Raw genomic sequence first — 19,371 nt, 5'->3', positions numbered from 1 at the left:
CCCAGACTAATTTATCCAGGCTATATTTCTTAAACGAATAGAGATTTTCGAATGGGACAAAAATCTATTACATACATAATTGTAATACACTTTAATATGGCGTAGAAAAAAAAATTATCCTCTAAATATTCATCCCTTAGTTACAACCTCTAACTTTATTTTTTTTTAAATAGCACCCTGTAATTTAGGGATGAATTTTTTCTACGCCATATGAAAGTGCATTACAAATGGAATAGATCAGTTTTTGTCCCATTCGAAAATCTCTATTCGTTTAAGAAATATAGCCTGGATAAATTAGTCTGGGACACACAATTAACAAAAATAAACTGATAGTTTCTTGGTTATTTACGAACCGATTATATTTTCAAAAAATGTGTTGAATAGACGATAAAAGACCACATCCAAAACCATAAAAAAATATACAGGGTGCTATTAAAAAAATTAAAGTTAGGGGTTGTAACAAAGGGATGAATATTTAGGGGATGATTTTTTGTACGCCATATTAAAGTGTATTACAAGTAGAATATGTCACTTTTTGTCCCATTCGAAAATCTCTATTCGTTTAAGAGATATAGCGTGGCTAAATTAGTCTGGGACACCCTGTATATAGGTATATTCAGTTAATAAAATATTATATAATATTATAAATATATCCCTATAGGGATGAAAATAAGAGCCATCGCTGTAAGAATATAAGCGTCATAATAAATATTTAAAAATAGTTCTTTTGTACAGAAAAAATTTCAGATCAAGAATGACTCAACTGTAGATAGCGTTGAAAATGATTAACTACTTATTTAGATGGGAAATCAGCCACAATTAAATTGAAAAAATAATTTTTTTAACGTTTCGACGATCAAATCGGGTACCGTTGTCAAAATACAAAAATTATTTTTTCAATTTAATTGTGGCTTGAGGTTGAAAATGAGTAGTCCTGTCGCCAGGGGGGGTACAACGGCCTCGTTAATTCAGATGGACTTACCCAAGTTTTTTTTATGTATTTTGACCCGTAGAACACGAATTTTTTGGGTAACAGTTGATCCGGATGTCGATAAGATTGTTATAGACCAAGAACTTGAGGAATCAAATAACAGCGATTTTTGGCAAAACAAAACAATATTTTGTATTTTTTGGGTCATTTTAAGCAAAAAATATTTCTACAAGTTTTTTAGTAGGATGCACAGTTTTCGAGATAAACGCGGTTGAACTTTGAAAAAATCGAAAAACTGCAATTTTTAAACCCGAATAACTTTTGATTAAAAAATAAAATAGCAATTCTGCTTAGCGCCTTTGAAAGTTCAAGTCAAATTATGTCGGTTTTGATTATTTGCATTGCTAAAAATTTATTGTGTTATTGTTAAACAAAGCTACAAACAACTAGTGCGTGAGTGATGTTTCTATGATTTCTCATTTAAAATCGAACGAGTAGGTAGAATAGGTACTAGTGCAATCAAGACTATTTCTACGTTACATGCGTTAAAACGCATGTAAAAGCACGGGAAACCCTACGTGTTTATAGCTTTGTTAAACAATAAAAAAATAAATTTTTACCAATGCAAATAATCAAAACCGATATAATTTGACTTAAACTTTCAAATGCGGTAAGCAGACTTGCTATTTTATTTTTTAATCAAAAGTTATTCGGGTTCAAAAATTGCAATTTTTCGATTTTTTTAAAGTTCAACCGCGTTTATCTCGAAAACTGTGCATCCTACGAAAAAACTTGTAGAAATATTTTTTACTTAAAATGGCCCAAAAAATACAAAATATTGTTTTGTTTTGCCAAAAATCGCTGTTATTTGATTCCTCAAGTTCTTGGTCTATAACAATCTTATCGACATTCGGATCAACTGTTACCCAAAAAATTCGTGTTCTACGGGTCAAAATACATAAAAAAAACTTGAGTAAGTCCATCTGAATTAACGAGGCCGTTGTACCCCCCCTGGCGACAGGACTAGAGGGGACTAAATTGAGATAATGAAATTTGAACCAATGGGGATGAAACTAAAAGCCATATCATTGTAAGAATAAACGCCATACCGATGCTCCGGACGGTTACTCTTTATTTAATCACTATTTTAAATATTTAAAATTTTTTAGATGAAAAATGACGCAACTGTGAAACGGGTTGAAATGGGGGGATTAAATTAAGATAATGAAATTCGAACCATTAACGGATAAAAATAAAAGCCATTATTGTAACAATAAACGCCATACCGATGCTCCTGGACGATTACTCATCATTTAATCCCTATTTTAAATATTTAAAAATCGTTTTCTGTGCTCTTGAAAAATTTGGCTTTTTACAGTTAGGTTATTCTTATTCCGGACCGGCGATAGGTATATGTTCAGGAACCAAATATCAAGAATAAGTCTACAGCTACAGGGTGTTAAATTTCTAAACATACATGTTTCTTCATATAAATCAGCTGTCTATTTAGATTTAAATATTATAGCTGCCTGAAAATTTATTATTGTAGAAATAGCTCATTGTAATAATTAAGAATGAATGAAAATATACACTGACCGGCACAAAAAACGGCCACCCCAAAAAATTGGTCATTTTTGATGTCTTGAATTTCCTAATGTTGTTTATTGATTTATAAGTGAATTTTTTTAATATGTTTACAGTTGAGTCCGTGAGTCTTTACCCGTGCGTCATCATTTAAAGCATACAAAATAAGTCGGAAATCTATTTCACGCAACAACAACTGACAGAAAGTGGCTACTGTTCCGATTACGGGTTTTATTATAAAATGTGACGTTATCAAATATATAGCGAATGTCAAATGTAAGTTTTGCTTCAAAATTTTTGTGCAGAATTACAGCTAAATTTGAAGTAGCTTAATAAAATGTTTTATTATTATTGATTAATAAATAAATAAACAATTTATAAAAAAATTCAATAACATATTTTATTTTTGTTATTTTATTCACTTTGACGGAAATCTAAACACAATCATTTCTTTACTGTGTGAATGTGTGAATGACGTTAGCTTTGTATGTTTTAAATATTAATTGCCAAAATAGAATTATTTACCTTAAAATTTCAAAGCCCAATATGTATAAAATTAGTTGTGAAAATTTTTTTTTCTCTGATTCTGGCATTGGTTTAAAACTAGAACCTTTAGCCACGTATAATTGTATAACTTATCACTAAGTCAGGGGAGTAATGTGTAGTGTGTGTGTTGAGTAAGTCTTGTTACTTTTGCAAAGTCGACGTCATTGTCTTCAATTGTCTTTGCAAAGAGACGCTAATTGTTTCCGAACATCTGCGGTCCCTCCGGTGAGTACCGATCCCACAAGGATAGTTGTGAAAATAACTGTTCGTGTAATATAAAGAAACTTCAAAACGCAAAAATTCGACAAAAACCGCAAAAAATTTAACTGACTGACAGCCATAAAAGTAAACAAAGCAGAAACGTCAAACAAGTTGTGCTTAAAATATGAAAACATACCGAATAGTCTTTTTTTGTACCTATCTCTTTTCAATGCACTGAGTCTAGATGGTTCATAAAAATAACATATGTTTTTACTTAATAACAAACGGCAGCTGGTTTGTCATGAGTTTCATGCGTGGAAGAGAATGATGCTAGATAAAAAGTATGTGTTTTATCTCGCCAGGTATTAATGAAGCACGGCCCTAATAGCACACGACGTCCTCTGGACGTCCAAAATAGGTCCATTTTTGGTCCTAACGTCCGTGGACTATAAATGGACGTCCTTTGGATGTCCGGCGTTGGACGTCCTTCGGTGGACTAAATATGTACGTCCTTCGGACGTCCGACGTTGGACGTCCTTCGGTGGACTAAATATGTACGTCCTTCGGACGTCCGATGTTGGACGTCCTTCGGCTGGAATAAATATGAACGTCCTTTGGACGTCCGTGCTGGACGAAATACGGACGTTTGCTGATCGTCCATATTGGACATATTATACGAATTACGGGATAAAATAGCAAAATAATTCAATAAAATATTAACTTAATTATGTTAATAAAATAGTTTACATCGAAAAGATAATTATATTTAATTCAAAATTGCACAGTTTAATATTCTAAACATGTTTTTGTTTTTTTTGTAAAGTGTAAAAATCTTATTTGTAAATTATTTGTTACAATGTTTTATTATTCTAGTTACCAAGATGACATAAGTTTGCTAATTAATTCTAGTAAGCAAAAATATAATTTTTATCAATGTATCTGTACTAAAAATGAATCTTAAGAGCATCTTTTTGAAGTTGAATATACGTGGCCGTGCCCAAAATAGGTCCAGTCTTAGTCCTAATGTCTATGGACTATAAATAGATGTCCTTTGGACGTCCGACGTTGGACGTACTTCAGGTGAAATAAATATGAATACGGTGGACTAAATATGTACGTCCTTCGGACTTCCGATGGTGGAATAAATACGAACGTCCTTTGGACGTCCGTACTGGACGAAATACGGACTTCTTGTGGACGTCTGAAAATCACCCCCACTACTTGGTTCCTCTGTTCACAAAACTAAGTATCGATAGCGATAGGCGATAGATTTTCGATTCACCCACCGATATCAGTTCGAAGTTGGAGAGTTGATCTCTCAGTCGTTGTCGTTGTTAGGGCTCCCGCGTAGAGTTTTATTCATTAACCACTGATTTTCATAATGTAAGAAATTATATTATATACGAATTAAAGTATAATATACTTATACATATACTATATATTACGTAAAACTATGAAGACGCTGTTTCACAACATAACACAGAGTCCGACCGCCTCATCGGGCCATTTAGAGCATCAATGCATAAGCCCATCCAATGGATTATTATATGTGCCCCTTTGACATAGGCGCACAACATTTTAATCTACCACCCTGAGGATTCCTGCTCCTGGAGTTTTTCTGAAGTGCCGAAACAGTCTATGTTCCTGATTCCTCGATCAGATGAGGAGTTTTCGGAGTCATCAACCCCAGAGAGCTACTGGAGCTCCACGTTGCAGCCAGTCACTTCTTGGTAAGTGAACGCCAAAGAGAAAGCATTCAGACTCTGCTGCTACCACCGTCTGGACATAGCCTATCGATCCCTGATGGCCTAGGCCTAGAGGACAAACTCACCGAGAATGATGGACAAAACCACCAACTGGTATCCAAACATTGGTATTATTTACGTTTTTTATTACATTTACATATTTCTTCATGCTCTTTGATATATATTTCTTATTCTTTCTGGTATATTTTTCATACATTTTTCAATCTTATGGGTGTTTGGTAAAAAATGGGCCATAGCTTAACCTTGGATTACTGAGCTTAAAATAGGTCGATTTAAGCTAACTTACTTTAGTACGAAAGATGATAATAACCGAAATACAGGGTGTCAAATTTAAACTTTTATTTTATTCTTGATTATTTCCTGGGCAATACATCATTTTTGGTGTTGAATTTAGATTTCTTGTCCCAAAAAAACCCCGCTTACCAAATTTCGTGATATGGGCCATTCCAGGAACATACGCCTGTTTTGGATTACTTCGACAACGAATATTTTACTGTGCAACATAAGAAGTACGAAAGTAAATGGCGCTAATAATTATTCCAATAAACAACAATGTAATTTGCAATTTACTTTCGTTCTTCTTATTTTGCACAGTAAAATATTCGTTGTCAAAGTAATCCAAAACAGGCGTATGTTCGTGGAATAGGGTATATTATCCCGTGCTTGTTAGGAAATATTCAAGAATAAATAAAATAAAAGTTTAAATTTGACACCTTGTATTTCGGTTATTATCAACTTTAGTACTAACGTAAGTTAACTTAAATCGACCTATTTTACCCTCCGAAATCTAAGGTTAATCTATGGCCTATTCTTTACCAAACACTCTGTATAAGTACATATTTGTATTCTAGCCAATCTTTTTGATTTTCTATAAAGTATAGATTTCCTTGAATTTTGAATACAATGTTAAAGGAAAGTTTCGCTACCGCGGTCGCCTTTTGTTCGTCTTAACTTATTACCTCTACCCATAACGGTTCTTTTGTCAAACAGATTGGGTTGGTTATTGTACCTAGTAAGCAAAAAGTATTTATCTCAGTATTTTATAATCTATTTATAATATTGAATTATCTAAAGACAGAAAGCGAAGGCGGATGAAAAAAAAATTAGACAAAAGTTGAATGATTATTATAATATTATAATATAATATTACACTATATAATAAGTGTACATAGATAGAATATCTTCTTTTTAAGAAATTGTCAATTATCTCCAAATGAGCAAGGTGTCGATTTGAAATATATGTATAATATACAGCCCATTACGCACCACCTTAAAAATTGAGCATTTTTGATGTCTCGAATTTCCTAAACCAGTTGTCCCATCTAAGTGATTTTTTTTATAATATTATAGCCTAGGCTATATGTTACCTCCTTAAGCTTGTCATGCACGGGGAGCTATATACTGTAATATATATTATATCACATCGCTCTCTATAGTAATGAGTGAGCCTGCACACACGGAACCATTAGTTCCGTGTCTCCACCCTAACAACACACAACATTCCAGGAATGTACTACCAAAGTTCTATCAATATTTGAATGTCCTGGACATTTAGGGAACATTCGGTGAACATCTGATTAAATTATTCCTGGAATGTTACCATAAGACATTCTGTGAACATACTACCAATGTTCCTATATTTTAAGTTGCGAAATAATACATACGTGTAAGAGATACAACATTACTTATAACATACCAGACAAACTAAGTGACATTTTAGGCCTACAGTGCAATAATATGTCAAATTTAAAGAGTTTCCCAAGTTCAATGAATATAATATTATAAACATACAAATGTAATAAAAATTATTGTTCGCGAATATTCAATTTGGAATGCGATTTTGTTAATAAAAAAAATACTTATAACTTATGCAAAACCCAAGCGAGGCATTTATATTTATTTCTTTTGCGTTCATTTTCAAATTCGCCGTGCATATATTTTTGTGCATGGCGCTTGAGAGGGAATCACGTGACTAAAAACGACCAACCAACGACCTCGCTTCGGCCATCTTGGCATCTTCATCTTCATCTTGGCGACCTTGCCGTTGCCCGGCCTTGCCTTGCCGTGGATTGTTGTTTGTATTTTGTATTATTTGTGCTTTTTAAGAATATTTTTTTAATTCGGATACTTTTATAATAGCTTTAATAGTATTATTAACATAGTGCATAAAATGGTGTCCTGTTTTTAACGCAGTTGGAGTAGCAGAAACAAATGTAGATAAAAAATCTGCAGGAATAACGTTTCAATTATGACAGAAGCTCAAAACAAATGACTGTGAATGAAAAGCCCTATTAAAAGGTTAGTATGCAAATATGTAAACGAAAGCATGCCCTGTATTTCAGAAAATAAATTAATACTATTAATACCCTAATAATACTATTCATAAAAAATCTTTTAAGTAACGTAGATATAACAAAGTGAATAAAAGGCATAAATCAGAAGAATTATTATTTTATTTTATAAGTTAATAATTGGTCATATCCATTTATTATTTTAATAATAATTGTGAATAAGCCACAAACTTCGCTTATTCCTAACTAAAATAGTAAATAGAGATAGGTAATAACAAAAGGATTTGTAAAACTAAAATAATTCTTTTTGCGTTTTTGCTAGTGTATGCGTTTATAAATAGGATGGTAGACCACACACTATAATATGCAGTACCAACTAATGAATACACAGAATATTATAGTCGATTTGCTAAACTCAGTCTCAGTACTAATTACTGTAATTTTGGCAAAATTGGCCAAAAACAAAAAAAATTACCTACTAAAATCACTAGCCAGTTGTGTCTGAGTTTGGGGAACCCACTATACTAATAAACAATTTCTAAGCTGTTTTATAATAATTTTGTGAGTTCATTAATCATATTTTTTATTTAAAACTAAAATTTGTTAATAATGCTTAGTAATGCATATATTTTGTATTTTTAGCTTTCCAGAAGATCCTGCGAAGAAGACAAGAAAGTATAGATTAGATTTGTTAATAGAGGAGTATGTTCAAAACACTTTTTAGAAAAAGATATTGACAGAACTTCACTTTCATCTGTTCGTTTGAGAGACTGTGCTGTTCCAATAGCTTATGTCACACAGGTATATGCATAACCTAATTAATAATACAGTCCGTACAATATAGATACTGTTGTAATTCATTATCTACATCGGAGATCTAAGTTGACATTGTTGCCCAACTACAAAAAATTTTTGAATTCATTTTAAGTCAAATATATCACATAATTATTGCGAAGTAGATTATACAACAAAACAGATTAATATTCAATGTAAATAAATAAAAACATCAGAAATCGAAAACAAGAATTAAGGTATAATCTTATGTTACAGTTATTAAGGTACCAAGGGTATTATAGGGATATATGTTGACCGAAAGCGTTATTATTATAATACCTGTGGTGCCTTCAACGTTTAATGTCCGACTAAATTATTCTTTATATGCGAAAAATTTGAATGAATTTTGAATTGATTAGTTTTTAAATAAGTACATTTACCAGTAACAGTAGTAACGTAATTGTGGTAACCATAGTTTTAGTTAGGTTGATATTTGTCAACTTGACAGTATCTAAGTCGTTATTTAAATTTAATGCCCAAGGGCGTTATATCGTACTTAACAGACTTCGAAATGTCATTATTTGTCAAATAATGTACCAGTAGGACATTAAAGTAAATAATAAAAACAATAAATATAATGAATACTAAATACTTATTTGTTTGTGAAAAATCTATTTCTTTGTGGCTTTTTTGTAATTAATTATTCTAATGGGGAAATAAGCCACAATTTACTTGAAAAAATAATTTTATTAAAGTTTCTACTTCCACATCGGATGTCGTTGTCAAAATACAAAATGTTCATTATTATTATTTTATTTATTAAATATTATTTATTTAAATATTATTTAGTATTTATTTTTTTATTATTATTATTTATGCATATTATTACCTGTAAATAATATTTCTTCTGATTGTTAATTGTAAAGGATAGAAAAATTACCTTTTATTTTATTTTCTTTTAGAATCAGCTGGGAGAAGTGGTCTACAAAAAACCAGAAAGGAAACGGAATATGTGGCTACGAAAAGCAAAAGAAAGGTTTACAAAGCAAATGTGACACATTTTTTAATAATATTTAGGAATGTCAGCAAATTACATTAAAAAATGTATGTAAAGATTTTTTGCAATAAAAATGTTTATATTTATCAAGGATGTATTATTTGGTATGGCCATATATCGTCAGTGATGTGACAGTACCTCCTATCTGTTTTTTTCAAGAGATTTGTAAGATAGACTAAAAACTTGTTTCGGCCACCTCCTGTTTTCATATATTTTTTGACTTGTTTTGCAGTAAATTCAACTATCTATTTACTACAAAAAAAGTCAGAATACGTACGAAACCAGAAAGTGACCTTAAAAAATGTTTTTCGTCTCCTGCAAACCTCATGAAAAAACATATAGGAGGTATTGTCACATTACTGACGATATATTTCAGTGAATGTCTAAAAAATATACTGTGAATGTTCAAAGAACGTTCGTAGACATTCATGGAATGTTCTAACAAGACATTCAGTCTAAAAATATACTGTGAATGTCCAAAGAACATTCATGGAATGTTCCAACAAGACATTCAGTCTAAAAAATAGACTGTGAATGTCCAAAGAACATTCGTAGACATTCATGGAATGTTCCAACAGAACATTCTAAGAATATTTAAAATGCTGACACAGCACTTTCCTGGTACTTTCCAGGGACATTCGTGTGCATTTGGGGACATTCCAGGAATGTTTTCAATGTCCTGTGTGTACATTCTAGGAACATTCATGGAATGTTTTGTGTTATTAGGGCAGGCTCACTCATTACTATAGGGAGTGATATGATATAATATACATAATATATTACAGTATAGCTCCCCGTTCATGACAAGCTTAAGGAGGTAACCTGTAGCCTAGGCTATAATATTATAAAAAAAAATCACTGAGATTGGACAACAGGTTTAGGAAATTTGAGACATCAAAAATGCATCATTTTTAAGGTGGTGCGTTAATTTCTTGGAGAAGTGTAATTGTAATTTAATGTAAATAATGTAATATCCAATAATTGTAATTTAATATAAGATGTAATATAAGTTCCTTAAAAAATGTATTTTATTTCCCACAATACATTCTCCACGGGTCTAAATATCGTCGCTAGACGTCCACCGAACGTCCTCTCAGGACGTTAGATGGACGTTCGGCAGCACGACATTGGACCAAACTGGGACGTCCTATGAAGGTCCAATTGACGTCCACCGAACGTCCCCTCGGACTTTAGGTGGACGTCCATTGGACGTTAGATGGACGTCCATTGGACGTTTGGCAACGAGGCATTTGGACCAAACTAGGACGTCCTGTTAAGGTCCAATTTACGTCCCCTAGGACGTCCGATTAAGGTCCAATTTACGTTCGATTAAGGTCCAATTTACGTTCGATTAACGTCCAATTTACGTCCGATTAAGGTCCAATTTAGGTCCCCTCGGACGTTAGGTGGACGTCCATTGGACATTTGGCAATGTGGCTTTGGACCAAACTAGGACGTCCTGTTAAGGTCCAATTTACGTCCCCTAGGACGTCCGATTAAGGTCCAATTTACGTCCGATTAAGGTCCAATTTACGTCCCCTCGGACCTTAGATGGACGTCCAATGGACGTTCGGTAGCGCGACATTTGGACCAAAATAGGACGTATAAAAGACGTTCCTCGGACGAAAACGGACGTCCTTAAAGTCCGTGAAGGACGTCCTATGGACGTCCTTGTGCTATTAGGGGGGTAAAGACTCGCGGACTCAACTTGTATATAGCCTTATTCTTTAACAAAATCGCTGTAATCTGTAATAATATTCTTGCTGAACAGGTAAACTATCATTATATATACCGGGTGTACCAATCAAACTGTGTTTTATTCTAGTTCACCACACCCTATGGAATATTATAGCATTTATAAAATACTGAAATTAAAACTCAAATATAGCTTCAGGTTTTCTTAACATTCTGTTTTTTGATTATTTCGCTTATGTTGGATAATAAAAAAGTTAGGTACTTTAACAACTAGCCATGTGCTTCATTAATACAGGGTGTTTCTAAATAAGTGCGACAAACTTTAAGCGGTAAATCTGGATGAAAAAATAATGGTCGTTTGCTATATAAACAAATGTTCGCAAATGCTTTGTTTCAGATATACTGGATGTTGAATTTTTTTCTTACAAACTGACGATTTATTTATTTCTCCAAAGCCGGTTAAGATATGAAAATGAAATTTGGTAGGTTTGTACTGCACATGCACATTTGGTTGTATTGCACATTTTTTGACATGCAATTAAGATTTTTATATTCTCCATTGGCGCTCATACAGGTAATATGACGAGTAATATTACCCGCATGCACGCCAATGGAGAATATAAAATTCTTAATTGCATGTCCAAAAATGTGCAATAACTGTCTCTTAAAACCTACCATGTGAGAAAGAAATAAAAAACTATGACGCACTGAAAAAGATGCCTCCGAGAAAGAGTATACCCACCTTTGTGCCTTTTGCTCTCTACAAGGTGTCTCAAACTTTTGTTTCAGTTAAAACACATGTTAAACTACAAAGCCGTATATTTGCAGTGTTTCAAAAGATATCGCAGGGAGGGACATTCAAAACAGAAACTGTTCACAAAACATTAGACTACAATACGATTCTGAAGTATACTCACATTTGTACCTCGTCCTCCCAACCGAGTGTCTCAAACTTAACACATAGAGAAATAAGTTGTTATTTCTCTATGACTTAACATAAGAAAAACATTTCTTTTCTTCCACCCGGTATAAGTACAAAAAAGAAGTTTGAGTATATCTTTGCAGAGCTGTGTTGAAGAAAAATCTAAACTAAAAAAAAATTAGCGCAATCCGTTTATCTGTTCACAAAAAAATTAACTATGAAAATGAGCTAATGAGCATAATTTTCTATATCTCTAACTTTTGACGAGCAGTTATTTTACCTGCAATATGCGTTTGTGTACGTCTGTGTTCGTATATTGTGTGTTGCATATATACTGGGTATACTTGTGGATGATGTACGATTTTCCAAATTTATTTTACAGGTGTATAATTCTATTATGCAATAATAACTGTGAACTAAATTAAAATTATTATAGGTCTGTTCCTTTGTTTTTTAGTGTTACACTTTTGAGTGTAAGTGTACGAAATTCTATGGACATTTGAGTGTAAAATGACAGCGGATGTGACAGCGGCTCATGACAGCGGACAGTATTAAACGAAAATTATCGGTGTGCCAATCAAGCAAAGGGACAAGGAACTTCCGAATATGGCCTAACTGGGGGCACATAACATAACATAACCTAATCCTAATATTTACATTTGTAAAGAATATCCTGTTTGTTTTTATTGTCGATTGTGCAGCGAAATTGTGTGCAGCAAATCAAATATAAAGTAGTTTATCGCCTACAGAACTGAATTAGTCCATAGCAGTTATCAGTTTTTCTTTCTTGGGAAGCTTATACATGTAACTTGTATTGTTGTAAATTGTGGGAGTAGGGCAGACAGGGAAAAGTCTTATTTTGTACTGTTCCCAAGGCTCCCCATGCAATACATTTAAATGAATTATCCAAACAAAGCTGGGGACAATGGATAAAAGCCACAAGAAGAACAGATATAAGGGAACTAAAATTAAAATATGAAAAGTAAACATTTTATAAGTGGTAAGTTTAATGTAATTCAATTAATAAGGATTTTAAATGTCTACAATAATAATAAAGATGTGATAATTCAAGCTTAATTATTAGGAAAGCCAGCCATGTTTCACTTCCATGAAGCAGAGAAGGGAGGTATATAATATACTGTCCCTTTTGTCTTCTCACTAATTTCTCTTTTGCTAATGAAACCTGTAGTGAGGGAGTGATATAATCGTGATGTTTTAGCAATTCTGTTGTTCATTTTTTTTTGCATTTTTTGTCTATTATAGTTTATAAATATTCAAAATCATTCATATGTTCTACTAAAGGGTACCCCCCGTTAAGATAGGCAAAATGCCCTCACTCCCAGAATTCAATTTTATTAATTTTTTTACTTTATATGCAACTAAAAAATAAGATAACGCGGATTTTTAGCTCGCCACCCCCCCTTACCCCTCCCCCCACAGCCAAAAACGTAGATTTTTAGAATTAATTTTTTTTAGTTGGGTTGCAATTGATTTAAAAATTTCAAAAAATTCACACGTGTAGCTGAGGCTTTCACAAAACATGTCCATTTTTTATGGACCCATGGGTCGAGTGTACATAACCTCAAATTTTTTTTTAACTTTTTTAAAACCTATAACTTTTTTTCGGAGAGGGCTACAGGTCCAATTTTTTTTGCATTTTGTGTATTTTATCAAAAGCTATGTATCTGATTTTTTTCAGATTTTTCTGTCAGGTGCGCCATCTTGAAAAATCAAGAAATCTGTTTTTTTAAGGGGTTTTTGGGGATTTTCTCCATTTTATAGACTGCAACATAGATCAACTCAAGGTTTTATTAATAGATTATGTATAATAACTGAGTATATTAGGATATTCAAAAGTTGGGCGAAACACTTTTAAACCCCCCAAAATCCATGTTTTTTTAAAGTTTTGTAAGGATTTTTGCGGGTCTAATTATATTTTTTGTGGTCGATACAGCTTGAATATTTTTTTAATTTTTTTTACGTTCTATATGATTTTAAAAAATAGGAGTCACTGTAATTTTAGCCCTCTTCCCCTATTCCCCCTCCCCCACAGCCAAAAATGTCAATTTTTCGATTTTATTTTTTTTTAAGTTGGTTTGCAATTACAAATGTTATTCTGAAGCTATTTCTTTGTGGCATTTTTGTAATTAACTATTCTAAATGGTCATTTTTTTTAGTTAAATTGTGTAAATTTAATAATTAATAATTATTAAATTATAATTTACAAAAAATTCACACGCACAAGCTGAGGCTTTTACAGATCATCTATGTTTATGGACCCTCATATTATAACATACATATTATAACCTCTTTTTTTTTTGTTTTTAATAGGTACGTATATTTTTTTGGTGATGGCTGCATGTCTATTTTTTGTGTTTTGTGTATTTTATCAAAAACTATATTTCTGACTTTTTCAGATTTTTCCGTAAGGTTCGCCATCTTCAAAAATCCGCAAAACTGATTTGTTCGGTGCTTTTTAGGGATTTTCTCCATTTTATATACTTCAAAATAGATTAACTCAAGGTTTTTTTATAGGTTATGTAGGAATAATTTGAAATAACTGAGTTTTTAGGTATATTTTATATAATTTGCTATTGAATAAACTTAAAAACCACCTGCTAGTTTTCACAATCATAAACTTGCCAGGATGACACGTTCCACAATTAAAATTACGTTTTACAATTAAAACTTCCCCTGTTTCCATACCTACGTCAAAGTTTGTCCGACTAGATACCATTAAACTATTAACATATTTTCAGCTTGCTATTAATCAACTTTTTTTATTACGCGGGATCCAGGCTTAATATTTTTTGAGATAAATACAGCCTGAATATTCTTTTTTTCGTTTTTTTTTACGTTTGATGTGTTTAAAAATAAGCCTTAGCTCAATTTTAGCCCTCCTCCCTCTCAACCTGCCCAATAAATCATCATTTTTTCGTTTTCATTTTTTTCTCAGTATATCTGTTGCTCAGTTTGTCCTCAAGTAAACTACATTTAACAAAATAATTTCAAATTTTTGCAATATTTTTGTATAAAGTAAATATGTCATTGTGATATCTTTTAGGTAGGATACAAAAAACCAAAATAAAACAGAATAATCAATTTAAGAAAAATACATTATTTTAATATATCATACTTCTTGTCGTTTTGTGAATCAAAACATTTTGTTCTTTGTTCATTAGTTTGTATTTAGTAGGTACCCTAATATTACCTTACATTATACATACTCTAATTATTCAAATATGTGCTTGTACCATCTACATAACCTATATCTCTGCTCTGCCTATTAAAATGTCATTTTGCTTCACGTTTACTGCCACGTAAAACACCATAAAAAGAATAAAGAATGTATTACCAAAGAATATATAGCTTCGTATATACCCTTAGCGTATTCGGAGAGTATATTCGTTGGTATTACACTTTACAGTTCTAAAGTCTTCATCGCTGTCTTCGTCTATTACAGGTATAACATCTGTATTGTCAAAGAGTTTTGTAAGATATTCTGCTGGCTTGATGATTTTTGTAAAATATCTTCCATGCGATAAATATCATATTATGGCAGCTACATGCGAACAACAGCCTATGGTTATGTTGCCGTTTCCGCAACTCACATCTACAACAGTATCTATCGTTTAATGTTTTCCAAACCATCTTCGTTTGGCTCATAATGCAAATAGTCCATGCTGTATGCTTGTCCCCATTAGGTAAATTATTCCGATTCATTTTTTTGCACAAACTTGCTCAAAAACAGGTCCTTATAACAAATCCACAAGGTGAAAGGCAGTACCGCGGTCGGAAAATTGTTTAAACAATTTTTTAAACGAATTCAAAAAATCAATTTTTTCACTTAGGACAAATTTGTTTTAGATTCTCTGGATCAACCTGAGCAAAAAAGGCCTCTTGTGATTTTTCTATAAAATTGACTGTTGTCGAGTTACATGCAATTTAAAATTTGAAAAACGCGAAAATAGCCATTTTCAAGGCTTTAACTCGATTAAAAATTATTATTATGAAAGTCATAAAGTGACCAACTCAAAGTTTATATGTATTCGTTATAAAAGGTTATATGTATTGTACACTCGACCTACGGGTCTAAAAAAATAGATATGTTTTTTAGAAGCCTCATAAAATTTTTAAATTAATTGCAACTTTACTAAACAAAAAAAAAAAAATAGAAAAATTGACGTTTTTGTGGGGGCAGGGGAGGGGGTGGTGGGCTAAAAATGCGATTAGTCTTATTTTTTAATCACATATAACGTAAAAAAATGAAAAAAATATTCAGGCTGTATCGATCTCAAAAAATATCATTAAGCCCGCAAAAACCCTTACATAACTTAAAAAAACATGGTTTTTGGGGGGGTTTAAAGGTGGTTTGCCCAATTTTTGATAATCCTAAAATAGTTATTTCAAATTATACATAATCTATTAAAAAAACCTTCAGTTGATCTATGTTGCAGTCTATAAAATGGAGAAAATCCCTAAAAACCCCCTAAAAATACAGTTTTCCTGATTTTTCAAGATGGCGCACCTAACGGAAAAATCTGAAAAAAATCAGAGAGATAGATTTTGATAAAATACACAAAATGCAAAAAAAACTGGACCTGTAGCCCCCTCCAAAAAAAAGTTATAGGTTTTAAAAAAGTTAAAAAAAAATTTAAGGTTATGTACACTCGAGCTACGGGTCCATAAAAAATAGACATGTTTTGTAAAAGCCTCAGCTACACGTGTGAATTTTTTGAAATTTTTAAATCGATTGCAACCCAACTAAAAAAAATTAAATCTAAAAATCTACGTTTTTGGCTGTGGGGGGAGGGGTAAGGGGGGGTGGCGAGCTAAAAATCCGCGTTATCTCATTTTTTAGTTGCATAGAACGTAAAAAAAATTATAAAATTGAATTCTGGGAGTGAGGGCATTTTGCCTATCTTAACGGGGGGTACCCTTTCCGTCTAGGTTTATATGGATTTCTCTCAGTGTCTTGGAAATAAGTAAAGTTTTAGTCTTTGCTAATTTTATTTTCATTCCTTTGTCTGCAAGTTCTCTCGTCTATAAATTTAGGTTGCTTTGTAAAGATTTCTCTGAACTTGGTATCAATGCAATGTCATCTGCAGATACACATTTACTCAGAGTTATACTTTTTAATCAATGGTAACCTAAATCTAATTTTCGGGACTCTACTGCATTTTTTTTATTGGTTCATTCATATATATATATAATATAATGAATAGCAGTGAGCTTAAAACTCCGCCTTGCCTTACTCCTTGTGTATTAGCAATGATTCACAGTTTAATGCTCGCACAATGTTCCAGTACATAAATTTTACTTGCATCAATTAGTTCTCCTCCAACATCGAACAGTTCAAGCCCTTTCCAAATGTGATGTCCGGGTACCTTGTCAAAGGCTTTTTCCATTGTCTTATAGTAAAGATATGATCTTGGACACTGTGCCCGGTCAGAAACCTTTTTGTGCATCGTCTAGTTGATTCTTTCAGTTCCACTTTCTTTCTCAGTCTCATCTCCAGTGTTCATTCATAAATCTTAGCCAGTACACTTAGCATGAAAATACCTCGATAATTTGAACATTACTTTTTTACCTCCCTTCTTTACCAGAAGAGCCATTACTGCTGTTGCCCAATCTTCTGGGATGCGTTTCTGTTTCCAAATTGTTATCAGTAATTTGTGTAAGTAGTGTAATGCAGATTCCCCCATATATTTCAACAATCGTGTTTTGATATTATCTATTCCTGCCACTTTACCATTTTTCATTTTTGCAATGGCTTCCGTTAATTCTTCCATTGTTATTTCATTACTCAACTCTTTGGAATATTTACTCCATCTATTAACTATATCTTGTGGTTGGGTAAGTGTTTCTCCATTTTATTTTTTTTTTATTTGCACGACAGTACTACCTGATTTACCTCTCATTTTTTCAGACCTTAATAGAACAATTTTTGGTTTGTCCTACTACTGTCTTGCTCCATCTTTTCTCCAAATCTCTCCCACTGTTCCAATTTAGCTTTTTTAACTTTTTCTTTCACAAGCTTCCTTGCTTATTAACTGTTATTTTCTAGATAAGCTCTCCATGGTACTTTCTTTTCTTTCACAGCTATTTTTATCTCTTCGCTCCACCAACTAGTCCTTTTTTTTGACTACTTTTATTCAATAAAAATATTAAAATACTCTTGTGATAGTGAAGAGACAGTTTATGTTTCCTTTCGATCCAGAGGCGATACACAATCTCCAGACAGTTGTTTCTGCCTTACGGCGTCCCCAGTGGAGCTGCCTGCACACCTCTGAATCAAAACGAAATCAAATTGTCTATTTAAGTGGAATTTCAAAAATAGTTATCTACTATTAGGATGCTTCAGCGATATCTCGTAAAGAAAACAGAAAAGTCCCAGATACAAAATTCACTATTAAAATAGTAAATAATTATTTAAATCTGAAACTTTTCTTATTGGAACCCCTTTCTGGTACATCCTTAATCTCTTTTTGACTTTTACAATTTCGGACTTTGAATTATCTTTCTGATCTTTTTTCTAGATTAATGAAAGCAGAATGTAACTGTATACTGCAGAGTCCTTTTCCCTTTCTTTATTCATCATCTCTTGTCTTATAAATTGTAAAAGTCAGAGATTAAGGATGTTACCAGAAAGAAGTTCCAATAAGAAAAGTGTCAGATATAAATAATTATTTACTATTTTTATTTTAATAGTGAATTTTATATCTGGGACTTTTCTTTATTCTTGTGATACTTTCCACATTTTTATGATTTTTTTATGGTACACAATGTAGAATTTTTATTTATGTCTTTGTTTTAGGAACAACCACCAGATATTTAAAAGGTATAAAAAGAAGAAACTGCTGGAATTTCAAAACAAATGTGTTTGACTAGTAAAGATTTGGATAAATAACAGGAGTTACTTTGGGCTATAGCTAAGTGCAGATTTATTTCCTTGTGGCTTCCTATGTTAATTCTTATTAATTATACACTTAAATATGTTTTTAGTCTCAGGAAGATTTTATATTTGATTATTTTTGAATAAACATTATTATTATTATTACCTTAATTTCCATTAAATAAATTAACTGTAATCAATAAAGTAATCGTTTAATTGTTAATAAATTATCAAGTATGATTCCCAAATATTTTATTTGTTTGACACCTTCTATGGGCTGATTGTGAGATTATAGTTAAGGTACCAAGGGTATTATAAGGATAATAACACTTGAGGTCAATGGTGTATATACCGAGGGCCTTTGGCCTGAGGGATATAAGTTGACTGAAAGCGATATTATCGTTAATACCCGTGGTGCCTTCAACATTTAATGTCCGACTAAATTATTCTTTATAGGCAAAAAATTGAAGGAATTTTGAATTAATTAGTTTTCAAATAAGTACATTTACCAGCAATAGTCGTAACGTAATTGTGGTAACCATAGTTTTACTTGGGTTGTTATTTGTCAACTTGACAGTATTTAACTAGTTATTCTTTTTCTCATGATCATCTTTCAGTGCGTCACAGTTTTTCGATTTCTCTCTAACGCATTAAATTGTATGTGACAGAAAAAAGGCACGTCTGGGAATACTTCGGTAATTATTCTAGT

General features: G+C 32.3%; 2 long non-coding RNA genes across 2 annotated transcripts; both read left to right on the top strand.

The window, feature by feature from the left end:
* The first annotated feature begins 6,836 nt into the window (after positions 1-6,836).
* On the top strand, positions 6,837-9,236 carry LOC126883895 (uncharacterized). The gene is made up of 3 exons (XR_007697741.1): positions 6,837-7,326; positions 7,962-8,120; positions 9,056-9,236. It is a non-coding gene; the product is annotated as an uncharacterized LOC126883895 (long non-coding RNA).
* A 2,966-nt stretch (positions 9,237-12,202) lies between these two features.
* Positions 12,203-18,902, top strand: LOC126883894 (uncharacterized). The gene is made up of 2 exons (XR_007697740.1): positions 12,203-12,767; positions 18,585-18,902. It is a non-coding gene; the product is annotated as an uncharacterized LOC126883894 (long non-coding RNA).
* Positions 18,903-19,371: the final 469 nt, after the last annotated feature.

This window comes from Diabrotica virgifera, chromosome 4, assembly GCF_917563875.1.
Source record: "Diabrotica virgifera virgifera chromosome 4, PGI_DIABVI_V3a".
In the NCBI taxonomy this organism is placed as follows: Eukaryota; Metazoa; Arthropoda; class Insecta; order Coleoptera; family Chrysomelidae; genus Diabrotica; species Diabrotica virgifera.
Note: the sequence above shows the minus strand (reverse complement) of the source record. Positions and strands in the feature narration are given on the sequence as shown.